This window comes from Capra hircus, chromosome 14, assembly GCF_001704415.2.
Source record: "Capra hircus breed San Clemente chromosome 14, ASM170441v1, whole genome shotgun sequence".
Classification (NCBI taxonomy): domain Eukaryota; kingdom Metazoa; phylum Chordata; class Mammalia; order Artiodactyla; family Bovidae; genus Capra; species Capra hircus.
This window is the reverse complement of record NC_030821.1, coordinates 55,260,697-55,273,607: the sequence shown is the minus strand read 5'-3', so window position 1 is coordinate 55,273,607 and position 12,911 is coordinate 55,260,697. Positions and strand designations below refer to the sequence as shown.

At 41.0% G+C, this 12,911-nt stretch overlaps 1 protein-coding gene across 1 annotated transcript in view; it reads left to right on the top strand.

Moving 5' to 3' along the window:
• Positions 1,364–12,911, top strand: part of CLVS1 (clavesin 1) — a 164,121-nt gene continuing 152,573 nt past the window's right edge. The window contains exon 1 of the mRNA XM_005689009.3: positions 1,364–1,527. The gene's annotated coding sequence lies outside the window, so the exon portion shown is untranslated. The remainder of the gene's footprint in view (positions 1,528–12,911) is intronic.

Sequence of the window (12,911 nt, the reverse complement as noted above, 5' to 3'; positions counted from 1 at the left end):
GTTGGGAAGCTTTGGTGAACAAGACAGACAAATTTTCTACCACATGGTGCTTATATTCTATTGGAAGGAGAGATATTAAACAGAGAAGTAAATAAATGCTATGCCCAGAGTTGGAAGAATTCTATTTAAAATCTCTGTGAAATATATGATTAAAATATTGCATTAAAATATTTAATGTTTCTTTTCTTTTTTTTAGTAAATATGAAAACTGTTTAATGGGGTTACTGTACTTGGTATTGCTTCTTTTTAACTTACCATTTTGCAAGCATGTTTCTTTGTCTATAGTAGTGTTCAAAAATACCTTTTTAATAGCTTCGAACATAATAGGCTATATACAAAAATGTGATGCTTTCATTATTTTTGACAGTTTCTATGATCATAAACTAAATCCTTATCTGCATATCTGATTATATCCCCAGGATAAGGTGCATAAAGTAGAAACATTGGGCCTAAGTGTATATATATTTTATGACACAAGGTATGTTTGGAAATAGATTTATAGAAAGGTGGCACTTCCTCATCATTATCTCAACAATATGAGATATTGAGTAGACTTAAACCCTCAGTCAAAATTACACTATTTTAAATTACATATCTGTGTTTATAAGAGAGGTTGATGGAAAAAAATAGGTTTATAATGCATTTACCTTTCTTTAGTGAATTCCTTGTCATATGTTTGTCCTCCTTTTTAATCTTAGACTGATAGTGTATTTCTTTGATATGTGAGTTATTTTATGATGAAACATACATTTGTTGCAATTTTTTCCAAATGGTCATTTATATTTACTTTGTTATGATATTTTTACATTCAAAAGTATTCTTATGCGCTCAAACTTATTGCCCTTTTTTCTTTATGATTCCTTCTGTTCCTCTGGTGCTTAGAACGCTTTCTTTATCCTGAAATCAGTAAATATATTTCTTATGTCCTTCCAGCTTTTAAAAAAAATTTTGCTTTCTTACTCAGCTCTTTAATCTAGGTGGAATTAATTTGGTACGATGGGACTTTAATTTGAATCTTTTCCAAATCGTTCATTTCTTACCACAATTTGTTAATGAAATAATCCATCCTTTTCCCCATAGGTTTGTGGAACTTTTTCATGTTACATTTATACACACACACACAGAGTCTCTTTCAGCGTTTGCATTAATTTGTTTAAAATGTTCTGTTTTTAAGGTTTTGTGTATGGAAGTGGGTGGGGGTGATTAATGGTAAGTACTTTTTGTCCCACATGTTATAAAATTGCAATAATTCTCCGTATTGTCTTGACGGAACCTCGGGGGAGAGCAAGGGTGCGGAGGCATTTAGGACCCAGGGGAAAGCCAAGCTCTGTATAGAAGGACAGAGTCTCGGGCGCACACGCCTCCTACCAAAAATCACAGCCCCTTGGAGCCGGGGCTCTCATTCACAGCTTTCTAGAGAAATCTGAGCCCGAACCTGCCAGAATAGGGGATCTCACCCACTCAGCTCAGCACCGAGGACACCTGCAGAAACACATTACCAAAGCAAGGCTGGGCGGCCGTGTGAAGGTATTTGTTGCCTTTTTTCTCCCTTCTGTATTTGCAGCGCTTCCCCGCCTTTCCCCGCTGCTGCGATGCCATGGCTGCGGCGTTTCAGCACTTCTGTGCGTGGACAGCTCCCACCTGCAATCCCTCCGCACACCATCCCTCTCGCACCCCACTCTCACCGCCTCCGTGGTCCATCTTCCTCTCGGCGTCCGCTCAGCCTGCGCTCCTTACACCATCAGCACCCCCATCTCCACCATCACCGTCATGATCTCCACCATCACCAGCGCCGTAACTACCGTCAACACAACTGTGTCTTGTCACTTAGACAAAGCCGGAGGTCCGCAGGATAGAGGAAAAGAGCCCAAGTTTTCAGGCATGGAAAGCAAAGTTCAGGTAGACTACAGCCCTGAAAACAAAGAGAGACGCCTGCTTGAGAGAAAGGGAAAGTGAAGACAGGAGAGAGAGCCCTCAGGCAGGGGGACAGATGGGGTACTTGCCAGACACCAGCAGTTAGCCAGCTGCCTTTCAGCAGATTAGGGACTGTTTAGTTCAGGAAATTAACATGGCCTGGGGTATAGTATTATTCTGGTGAAATAGATGTATACACTCAATCCGAGTTTCTGGTTTTCCAATGGAGAACCACCAGGACGCAGGGTGGGGGTGACTGATGACTCACATTCACCCACATGCCGGTTTTCTTCCTAAGCGTTTATGGCAGAAACTCCAGAATTAAGTTTTTTTTTTTTTTTTTTACTAAAATGTCTTGTAAAATGGAAACCCCAAAGGTTAACTCTGTGGCTAGAATGAAAATTAAAACGATGATGATGATGATGATAACCTTACAAATAGGGCTTTTGTTGGAAAGTGTTATTTGTCTAAATGTCTCTTCCTGTCTACTTATTTAATTTCAATTTCTGATCTTAAACCTCTTTTTGAAGCAGAGAAGATAGATCCTTTGCCCAAATGGCCAAAGTGGTAATGATATTCAGAGCAGATGGTCTGGCTTTGTTCATCCTAGTCAAGGACCGAGTCAGATTTGAAAGGCGAGATTTTTGTGTGCTTTCTCAGTAATCAGGTGATAACACAATTTTCCTATAATAGTAAAGGGTAATAAATAGACTGAAAAAAAAATTGAAAAGGCATTTTATGTAACTGTGTTCCACCAGGTTCTGCTTTTAGAGTGCTAAGATTTTCTCTCTCAGCTGAAAGGAAGTTGGGGTCTTCGGATATCTTGAAGGTCCAAACCCAAGTCCTACCTAGCACCTTTTTGATTTAACCAGGTTTATCTGTTTTATAAGAGCCAACAAATCTCAGAAAATAAGTGCCTGATCCTGTCATAAATAAAAAATCTTTTGGTGGGTACTCATTTAATTAGTTATTACTGAACAGTAAAGTGTTGGGTTTTTAAAGCAAATTGTTTTTCATAATATCAACATATTTATTACAAATGAGATGGATCATATTTGCATATGGGAATAATGTCAGTCACATGTAACAACCAAGTTTAAAGCAGAGCACAGTAAATGTTGATTAAAAATTGCCCCTATACGTTTATTGTCTCTTTAAAAAGAAAAAGAAGCAAGTCTTGTCTAAATCAGCTTGCTCATCATCAGAGGCACTGTAAAACAAACAAACAAACAAAAAATCCTCAGAAACAAGTATCTATCTGCTGGAAGAAGTTTTGAGGAAAAATTCATACCAAATACTCTTCTTGAATGAGGAATAGTAGTATTTTGTCAAAAGCTGTCTACTGCTGTGAGTTAATTCTATCTGCGTCTAAAATGGACTCACTTTTGAACTCAAATGAAGAAAACTAGCAAAAATATCTGGTGAAATGGATTTTAGGGACGAAGAAAATCTCATCACCCATTATTGTCCTTAGATTGGTAATATCCACAGTAAACTGGACCCCTCAAGGCCCCAGGCAACTAGATTCTTAAAACTCCTTCCCTTCCCTTATCTTTCTGCAAAGAATGGTTCCACTCAGGCAATTTTAAAAAGTGTACATATTGCCAGTGCTAGCTGCTTTGAACCAGAAACTCAGGCCAGGAATCGACCGTCTTCAATGCTACTTCTTCCTGTACCTAATACAATTTCCTGAGGCTGGGGAAATTGCAAAACAATGCTGCTTCAGTGAGATTTACAGGCATCTGTCTCAGAAGTGATGCCTTTCTTTGACTAAATATTATACCGAGTTTATTAATTTTTATGCAGTACCACTATCCTCGCTTCTCCCTTCTTTTCTAGTAAGTGCTACTTTGCTTTTTTTTTCATATTTTCAATAACAGAACTTTCTCATTTATATGATGGATTTAAAGGTGAACAGAAAACATATTTTCCAGCAAAGTGGCACCATACATTTTGCAGACATGTTCACAGAGAGGTGTATCCTATTAGAGTCATGGAATATAAAGCTGGAAGGGGCTTCAGTTCCCAAAAGGGGGGATCTAGAACTCTTCAGAATGGGTGGTGTCTGCTCATTTCTGCAGGCTTTACAAAGGGACACCTTTGTAGCCTTGAGAAGTCTGCTAATGATTTTACATGTTTCTCCAGCAGAGCCATCCTTAGTAAATGGATCCATGCTGACTTGAATATTCTCTGCTTTCCTGTTATACAATGACCCAGACGAGGTAACATAGATGAATGTGTTTACAAAATATGAAATCTGGCCACATGCAGTCAGCTCAGAAATACTCCTCAAGCCAACAGGGATCTTCTCCCCCATTACATTTTCCTCCCAATTTTGGATTCTTTTCATTATTATTCATTTTATCCAGGTTTTACAGGAATAAGTTTCAGAAGATTCACAGTATGAATGACTCTAAAACTGTAGCCTGTAACGTCAGCCCCAAGTATTACATTTCTCTAGAGAAAACTGCTTAATTTTCAATCCAAGTTTTTCTTAGCTAATGGAAGTTTATCTTCTCTGGCTTGAAACTTCATGGATATGGGAATCAACTGGTCACTCTCCTCTCCATAAAACAGCTTTCATTTGTTCAGCTAATGAGTTTATTATTTTTCACTCCATCTGTGGACTTCCACAGCCCTTTAGTATGTTGTCTCTTCCCCTTTATAGACCCATTATCATGTGAAAATGTCTGTGTGGGAGGCTAGCTTTCTCTGAGCTTTTCTTCTTCCTGACTTCTGAACCAGTAGGAATTTCCCCATATGTGTTTGAGATGATCCCCTTTTGTCGTCTGGACTCTTTTAGCGAAATCCCCACTTTGTAGATACTGTACAGACCACTTTCTCCATCTCTTCTCCCTAAGATTGTGCTGTGTGCTGTGCTTAGTCGCTCAGTCGTGTCCGACTCTTTGCAATCCCATGGAACACAGCCTGCCAGGCTCCTCTGTCCATGGGGATTCTCCAGGCAAGAACACTGGAGTGGGTTGCCATGCCCTCCTCCAGGGGATCTTCCCAACCCAGGGATCAAACCCAGGTCTCCTGCATTGCAGGTGGATTCTTTACCAACTGAGCCACCAGGGAAGCCCCTCCCTAAAATTATACCATGTCAATTCAGTCTGTGTTATTGCGCAAGCATCTTATATAAAGTCCCATATCTGTGTATGTGTCAAGTACACAGTGTATACAGTGCTCACTGTTTGTAGCTCTGGAGGAAATGAGAGGGGATTTGCGGCAGTTGGGGATGCCAATCCCAGGCTCTGTAATTAAAAGGCATTTTTTCTTATGTGTGGGCTCTCCAGGCAGCTCAGCAGTAAAGAATCCACCTGCAAAGCATGAGATGAGTTCAGTCCCTGGGTCGGGAAGATCCCCTGGAGAAGGAAATGGCAACTCACTCCAGTATTCTTGCCTGGGAAATCCCATGCATAGAGGCACCTGGTGAGCTATAGTCCATGGGGTTGCAAACAGCTGGACATGACTGAGCACGCCCACACACCACAAACAGCCACTACTTCAGTGAAAAACTTTTCTATCTAACACAATAAAGAGGCTGAGAAACCTCATTCCTTCTTTACATGCTGTCTTTCCCTTTAACTCCTTGTATTACTTGCTCCAAGGCAAACTAAAAGGATAACAATTTTATAGATTGTCCTAGAACAGGACACCATCTTTTGTGAAGCATGTTCACTTCATCTGAGTCCCAGTCTATTCTACTTCTGCTCCAGCATCTATTTTGGGTAAAAGTTCAGGACACAGAGTCAAACCCGACTGAGCAACTTTCACTTTCACTTCTCAGCATCCCTACTCTGATAGAACTCATTCCCATTGACTTTTATTCTTTCTTAAGAGCAAGACCAAATGGGACATATGACTGTGTGCTTTGTTGCTATTTTAAAGGGAGCCAAGAGAGTCTATATAAGGATTATTTATATGGCAAGGGTAAGCCCCGGGGTATAAAGGTGATAGAAAGTTGACCATAAGCCAGGGGCTAAATTCTAGCCATACTATACTTTCAGATGATTAAAGGTTTCCCCTTTATCCTTCCAGATGACTTGCCTGCCCCCAGTACAGATAGCTCTTTTCTGCAAGTTGGTGAATGTTTGATAGAGAGTCAATGGCCTGGTGTCCAATTTATTACTCACAGGGCGTGTGTTCCTTTGCCATTACTTATGCAGACAAGTCCTACAAGCACTAATGTGTGTGTTAGTCTCTCAGTCATGTCCATCTCTTTGTGACTATGTGAACTGTAGTCTGCCAGGCTCTTCTGTCCATGGAATTCTCCAAGCAAGAATACTGGAGTGGGTTGCCATTCCCTTCTCCAGGGGATCTTCCCAACTCAGGGATAGAACCGAGGTCTCCTGCATTGCAGGCAGATTCTTTACCATCTGAGCCACTAGGGAAACCTAACGGTCAGTCTGAAATTCATCATTTGGAAATAAGAGCCCTTTGGTCAGCACCATCGAATGTTGTAATCAACCAACCTCTGAGATTTAAATATAGGCTCCACTGGCAGTAAGGAAGCATATTATCTTTCAAGAAAGATTTCAAATAGAACTGTACTTGAAAAAAGATTTTTGCTCACTGTGACTTTTGATTTTGGTTTTGATCTATCAGCCAGATCTGTTTTTATGTCATTCAGTGTAAAAATTCCTTTTAGCATTCGTAGGGGGAAATGCATATTCCATAAAAAAAGTAGAAGTGAGAATTTAGAAAGGTGAAGAGCCATAAGTGTTCACCTAATTCAATACATATTAAAAATTCTGAAACATATCTTTCACATTTATTGATGGCTGAGGTAGTTAATTAGACTTTCAAGTGGAAAGTTTTATTACTGAGGTTCATTCTTCATCTTTTTCTTAGAAGAGAAACTCACGAAACAAATATAGGTATAGTTTCTAACTTTACATTTGTATTAATTTAAAGCTATGTGTACTTAAAATTGTTCTTTGTATTACCTAGAACATACAGAAGCAATAGATATTTAATGTATTGTTCATTATTATTGTTCTCACATTTCAAATAATATTTAGAATTTATAGATTTCATCTTTCTGGTCATGACAACAGCACACCGTTTCTTCTCGAATTTGGCCAATTGTGGTCAAATTCCCAAATTCTTCCCAATTTGGCCACATCCCTTAATCGTTCTTCCTGAGGATTAATGGGGTGTAGGTCTGTGCCTATTGTGCGAATGAACCTGAGAGCATTAGCACCTATACTACTACTGCTAAGTCGCTTCAGTCGTGTCCGACTCTGTGCGACCCCGTAGACGGCAGCCCACCAGGCTCCCCCGTCCCTGGGATTCTCCAGGCAAGAACACTGGAGTGGGTTGCCATTTCCTGCTGGTATAGAAAAAGCACCTTTTCTGAGTCAGGGTTGGACAGTGAGCAGAACATGATCTTCAAGTCAGGAAGACTTGGGTGAGTCTTTGTTCTTCCATCTGTACTTACTCTATCTAAATCTCAGATTTACCCTTTTATCTGATGAGTAATAATCTAGGTTTAAAGGTTGGTGTGGAGATTAGACCACATAATATCAAAGTCCAAGGTAGGTAACAAATAGCCAACAAATGTTTGTTTTTTCCCTCAGTTTTAACACTAGCTCATTGTCTGACTTAATGCCTGGTGTTAGGTGTTCTAGGCTCAGTATCTTTTTATTTTCTTGGACACGCTAAAAGTGTGGTATCAACAAGAATATTACGGTAAATGTAAACCAGAGCTTTTCATTTTCAAAGCACTTTTACCTACATCATTTCACATGGTTCTCAGACTCTCCCAGGGAATTATCTTTATTCCACCTATTGCGGGATCGTGTAATGATGAAAAGAGATCAGTGATGTAAAATGCTTTGAAATAATACTTATGCATATGTACATATTTTTAGATAAGACATGGTTATTATTATTCTGATTGTTTCTACTATATTTAATGTACGTTTCTAAAGATGATGAACTAAGTGAGAATAATAGATTATAAAGTAACTGAAATAGATTTTATTTGAATTATTATACTTTCTGAAATGATTTTCCACCTAGATTCCTTGGTGCATAAAGACTAGGGTATGTGTTTACAAGTGTGTTTATGGGCAAATACACTTTCTTAAACTGAATTCTGTATGAGGAAATATACAGATATATTTTTTTTTCTAATGGAAATTTGAGATGCAGTATAAATCTGGAATCTATGGATGCCATGATTTAAAATATCATCACATGGAGACTCTTCTTTTCTCCTCCTCATACAAAAATACCACTATCTAAATTTCTAGCTTGTTAGAAAAAGCATGGATTAGAAATGGAAGTAAACTCCTACCATGGGCTCCTCAGAGACTGTACTGAGCTAATTTTCATGTATCTGGAACAATCTCTAAACAAAAGAATCATTTAGAACCCAACCAGAAGTGGAAGAGGAGTTTCTGAGGCTCACAGGAACCCACCAAAAGTGTCCCTTTGGGGTTATCAAGCACATTTCAATACCCGGGCCATGCTTGGGAGTCTACTAGGCATGCCAACGTATCAGTCCTTCAAACAGAGTGTCAAGGCTGCTGACTTGTCATTCCCAGTGTCAAGCCCTAGGAGCATACATAAAGAAAGCAAAAATCAATGATGGCTTGAAAAGTCACAGATAGCTAGATTTTAAATAGTCCATCTGCAAATGAAATATGAGGACAAGATGGTAACCGCACATTTGTAAAGTCAGTTGCTAGGCTACCTAAAACTGTCTATTAATCCCTTAGGCACATTTAAGCTTATAGAAGAGTAAGTGAAGTGAAAGTGAAGTCGCTCAGTCATGTCCGACTCTTTGTGACCCCATGGACTGTAACCTATCAGGCTCCTCTGTCCATGGGATTTTCCAGGCAATAGCACTGGAGTGGATTGCCATTTCCTTCTCCAGCAGATCTTCCCGACCCAGGGATCGAACCCAGGTCTCCCGCATTGTAGACAGATGCTTTACTGTCTGAGCCACCAGGGAAGTAAGGCTGGAAGGAATTTCAGGAAAGGAGAGCAAGGTTCTGAGAGGGACGGTAACTAGCTGAAGGTGACATAGGTCTTAAGTAGCAAATATTAGAACCTTTCTGCTATATGTAAGGATAGAAGAGCACCATAGTAAGGAACATGGGATTTTAGAAATATAAGCTTAAACCCAGTTTTGCTTCTTGGTAACTGTGTAACTCTAGGAAGGTCATTTACCATCTTCTGTGCCTGTTTCCTCATCTGAAAAATGGGGACAATAGTATACTCATCTCATAGAATTGAGCTAGTAAATTCCCAGGTGGCATTAGCGGTAAAGAACGTGCCTGCTAATGCAGGAGACATAGGAGACGCGGGTTCCATGGATCCTCGTGTTGGGAGGATCCCCTGGAGGAGGAAACACAACCCACCCCAGTATTCTTGCCTGGAGAACTGCATAGATAGAGGACCCTGATGGGCTACAGTCCATGGGGTGGCAAAGAGTTGGACATGACAGAGCGACTTAGCAGACAGCACAAGAATTAAATCATATACCATGTAAAAAAATTAGAGTATGCAAGTGCCTGGGACATAACAAAGACAGTGATAATAAATACCAAATTAAAGCAATTCTTATTATACCACCAGGACAGAAACCACTGTGACTTCTTCAGGTGATATCAAGTCCAGTGTGTTCTTTATACCTGTTTGACCAATTCAGAAACATTGAATGAGAACCAAATCCTTCGTGTGAACAAAAAATATCACAATTAAAAATGCTATATCTGAAGAACATTCTCGTATAGCACAGTATTTTTAGTGCCTTAAATATTATTGATGGAGCTATTATTTAAGTAGAAGTCTATTCAGATTTCTGAAATGAAGGGTTTGACTTTAATGGAAAATGTCTGTTTCATCCTAAGCATGAAAACTGGTGACCCTGGCTTGGGCACTCTCTCCAGCAACTCTCATTGTATGCTGAGCATAGAATAAAGATATAGAGTGAAGCAAATTTATTTCAGAGATTATAGATCAGAGGCATAACTATGGATGTGGGCCGTGAAAAATGCAGCTTCAGCTCTCCCCCTGAACCCCTTGTAATTTATCCTGGAAACGTTGTTGAGTTCCCTGAACTGTAAGGTAAGGAAGTTGCTCCCAGCAGCTTTCAATATTCTGTCAGGGACCAGCCTTTGCTATGCCTTGTACTCTGAGCACATTGTGCCAAGATTGGAACCCTGAACCTCACCCAGAATGCTTCAAAGAGGCAAAGATCTGAAGTACAATGTGCCTAGGCTAACTTCTTCTAGGAACAAATTACTTTGTATATAAGGAGGGAAATGAAGGCAGCTACAACACCTTTAAGGAAAACATTCCTAGAGGTACTGAAACAGAAGGGGAAACCACTTATTCACTCAGTGAACCAACACTGTGACTACTTTATGCATTTGTCCTATATGGATGTACACATACGGCACCTACTTAGTGCAGGCACTGTCCCAGACACTGAGGATAGGCAGTGAACACAATGAAGAGTCTCTGAGCATGGCACAAATCCTCTGTGTGTCAGAGACTGTGCTGGGGAAACACAAATGAGTAAGATCAGGTAATCAAGGAGATTCTGAGTGAGGAGTTCAGAGTAAGGAGGGAGAGGGGAAACTGGTGATAAAATGTCATTTTGGTAAGGGTGAGGGGACTACACCTGACCTCTGAAGATGAGAGGGAGTTCCTGGGTGGTGACTCCTTAAGGGTAAGAGGAGTTAGCCAGTGGTTGTTCTAGACAGAGGGAGCATCTTTTTCCAAGGCCCAGGGGTGAGAGAAGAGACAACAAGTGTCTTGGTGTGGCAGCATGGATGGATGGTGGATCTGGGGACACAGATGGGGACCAGAGTCTCAGAAACCAGGTCCACGTCACAGGGTTTTATATTTCATCCTAGAACAACTGGAAGCTATTGATTGATGTTGATCAAGGAGTGACATGGGGGGCTGGGATGAATTGGGAGCTTGAGATTGACATATGTACACTATCGATACTATGTATAAAATAGATAACTCATGAGAACCTACTGTATAGCTCAGGGAACCCTACTCAGTGCTCTGCTGCTGCTGCTGCTGCTAGTCGCTTCAGTCGTGTCCAACTCTGTGCGACCCCATGGACTGCAGCCCACCAGGCTCCCCCGTCCCTGGGATTCTCCAGGCAAGAACACTGGAGTGGGTTGCCATTGCCTTCTCCAATGCATGAAAGTGAAAAATTAAAGTGAAGTCACTCAGTCGTGTCTGACTCCTAGCGACCCCATGGACTGCAGCCCACCAGGCTCCTCCGTCCATGGGATTTTCCAGGCAAGAGTACTGGAGCGGGGTGCCATTGCCTTCTCAGTGCTCTGGAGTGACCTAAATGAGAAGGAAATCCAAAAAAAGGGGGATATATGAATACATAGAGCTGATTGACTTTGCTATACAGTAGAAAAGTAACACAACTTTGTAAAGCAGCTATACTTCAGTAAAAATCAATTTTAAAAAAGGAGTCACATGAGAAGATTTAAATATTAATACAAAGAATGGACACGGGAAAGTCAAGGTAGGCAGCAAGGATACCATCAAGGGGATATTGCAGGACTAAACAGATGAGTGGTGATGTGGTCTAAACAGAGACCATGAAAATGGATGGAAAGAACTGGGAAGATCTGAGAAATATTATGGAAGTGACTGCCTGAATGTGGGCAGTAAGGGAGGGGATGGAATAATAGCTGACGCCCAGGCTTCCAGCATGAGAAATGACACAGATGATGTCAGTCAGTAAGAGGGGGAGGTCGAAGAGCAGATTCAGGATGAGGAACGCTGATGAATTCAGTTTTGAACATATTGAGTGTGTGGGGCCTAGGGGACATCTAAGTGGGGGTGTTCAGTAAGCATCTGGATATATAAGTACACCTGAGCATCAGGAGAGAGCTATGGACTGAAGTCACCCACATGTAGGTGGTTAAATCATGGTTGGACCCTGGAAAATAATACATAGAAATGGTGAGCACATAAAAGATGGAGCAGGAATGGACAGAGGCTGGGAGAAAAATAGGGTACATGGAATTACAGAAAACAGTGAGAAAATAGTTTTAGGAAGTCATCAACATCAAATACTAATGGGGTCACGCATACATAAATGGTGCTGGAATTTGTCCACTGGCAGTAGCGACAGAAAGGTCACGCACTAGTAGAGGGATCATCTGGGTGTGCTCGGCACTGTCCCCAGTTCTGCGTGTTGTCCCAGTATCATTGTTATTAGCGCCTCCTGGTGTCTAAACTTGGATAATAAACTATATGATCATCTCAGCCACTGGTGGGTGAGAGTCAAGGTAGATTGCGGTGGGTATGCTGTGTGCTTAGTCGCTCAGTCATGTCCAGCTCTGTGCAACTCCATGGATTGTAGCCTGCTAGGATCTCTGTCCATGGGATTTTCCAGGAAAGAATACTGGAGTGGGTTGCCATTTCCTCCTCCAGGGGATCTTCCCAAACCAGGGATCAAACCCAGGTCTCCCGCATTGCAGGTGGATTCAGTACTGTCTGAGCCACCAGGGAAGCACACAGTGGGTATTGAGGTGAATTTGAAGAAGTGAAGTTGCTCAGTTGTGCCCAACTCTTTGTGACCTCACGGACTGTAGTCTACCAGGCTCCTCATCCATGGATTTTCCAGGCAAGAATATTGGAGTGGGTTGCCATTTCCTTCTCCAGGAGATCTTCCTGACCCAGGGACTGAACCTGGGTCTCCCACATTGTAGGCAGACACTTTACCATCTGAGCCACCAGGGAAGTCCAGGGAAGAATTTGAAGAGGGAGACATCAAACAAGGGAACTTTTTGAAAGAGTGTGGTGAGGTTGTTAAAGAGGGAATTTTAACATCAGATGGACATTGAGCTAGATGGATTTTAAACATTCTTCCAACCCTGGGACTAGTTCATAGAGAACTATATTCCTTTACTATCTTCAGTTTCGGAATCAGTGAGAATAAGGACTTTTATACTTATTTTCTCACTTTCAGAGCCAAATGCTACATTTTACAAATT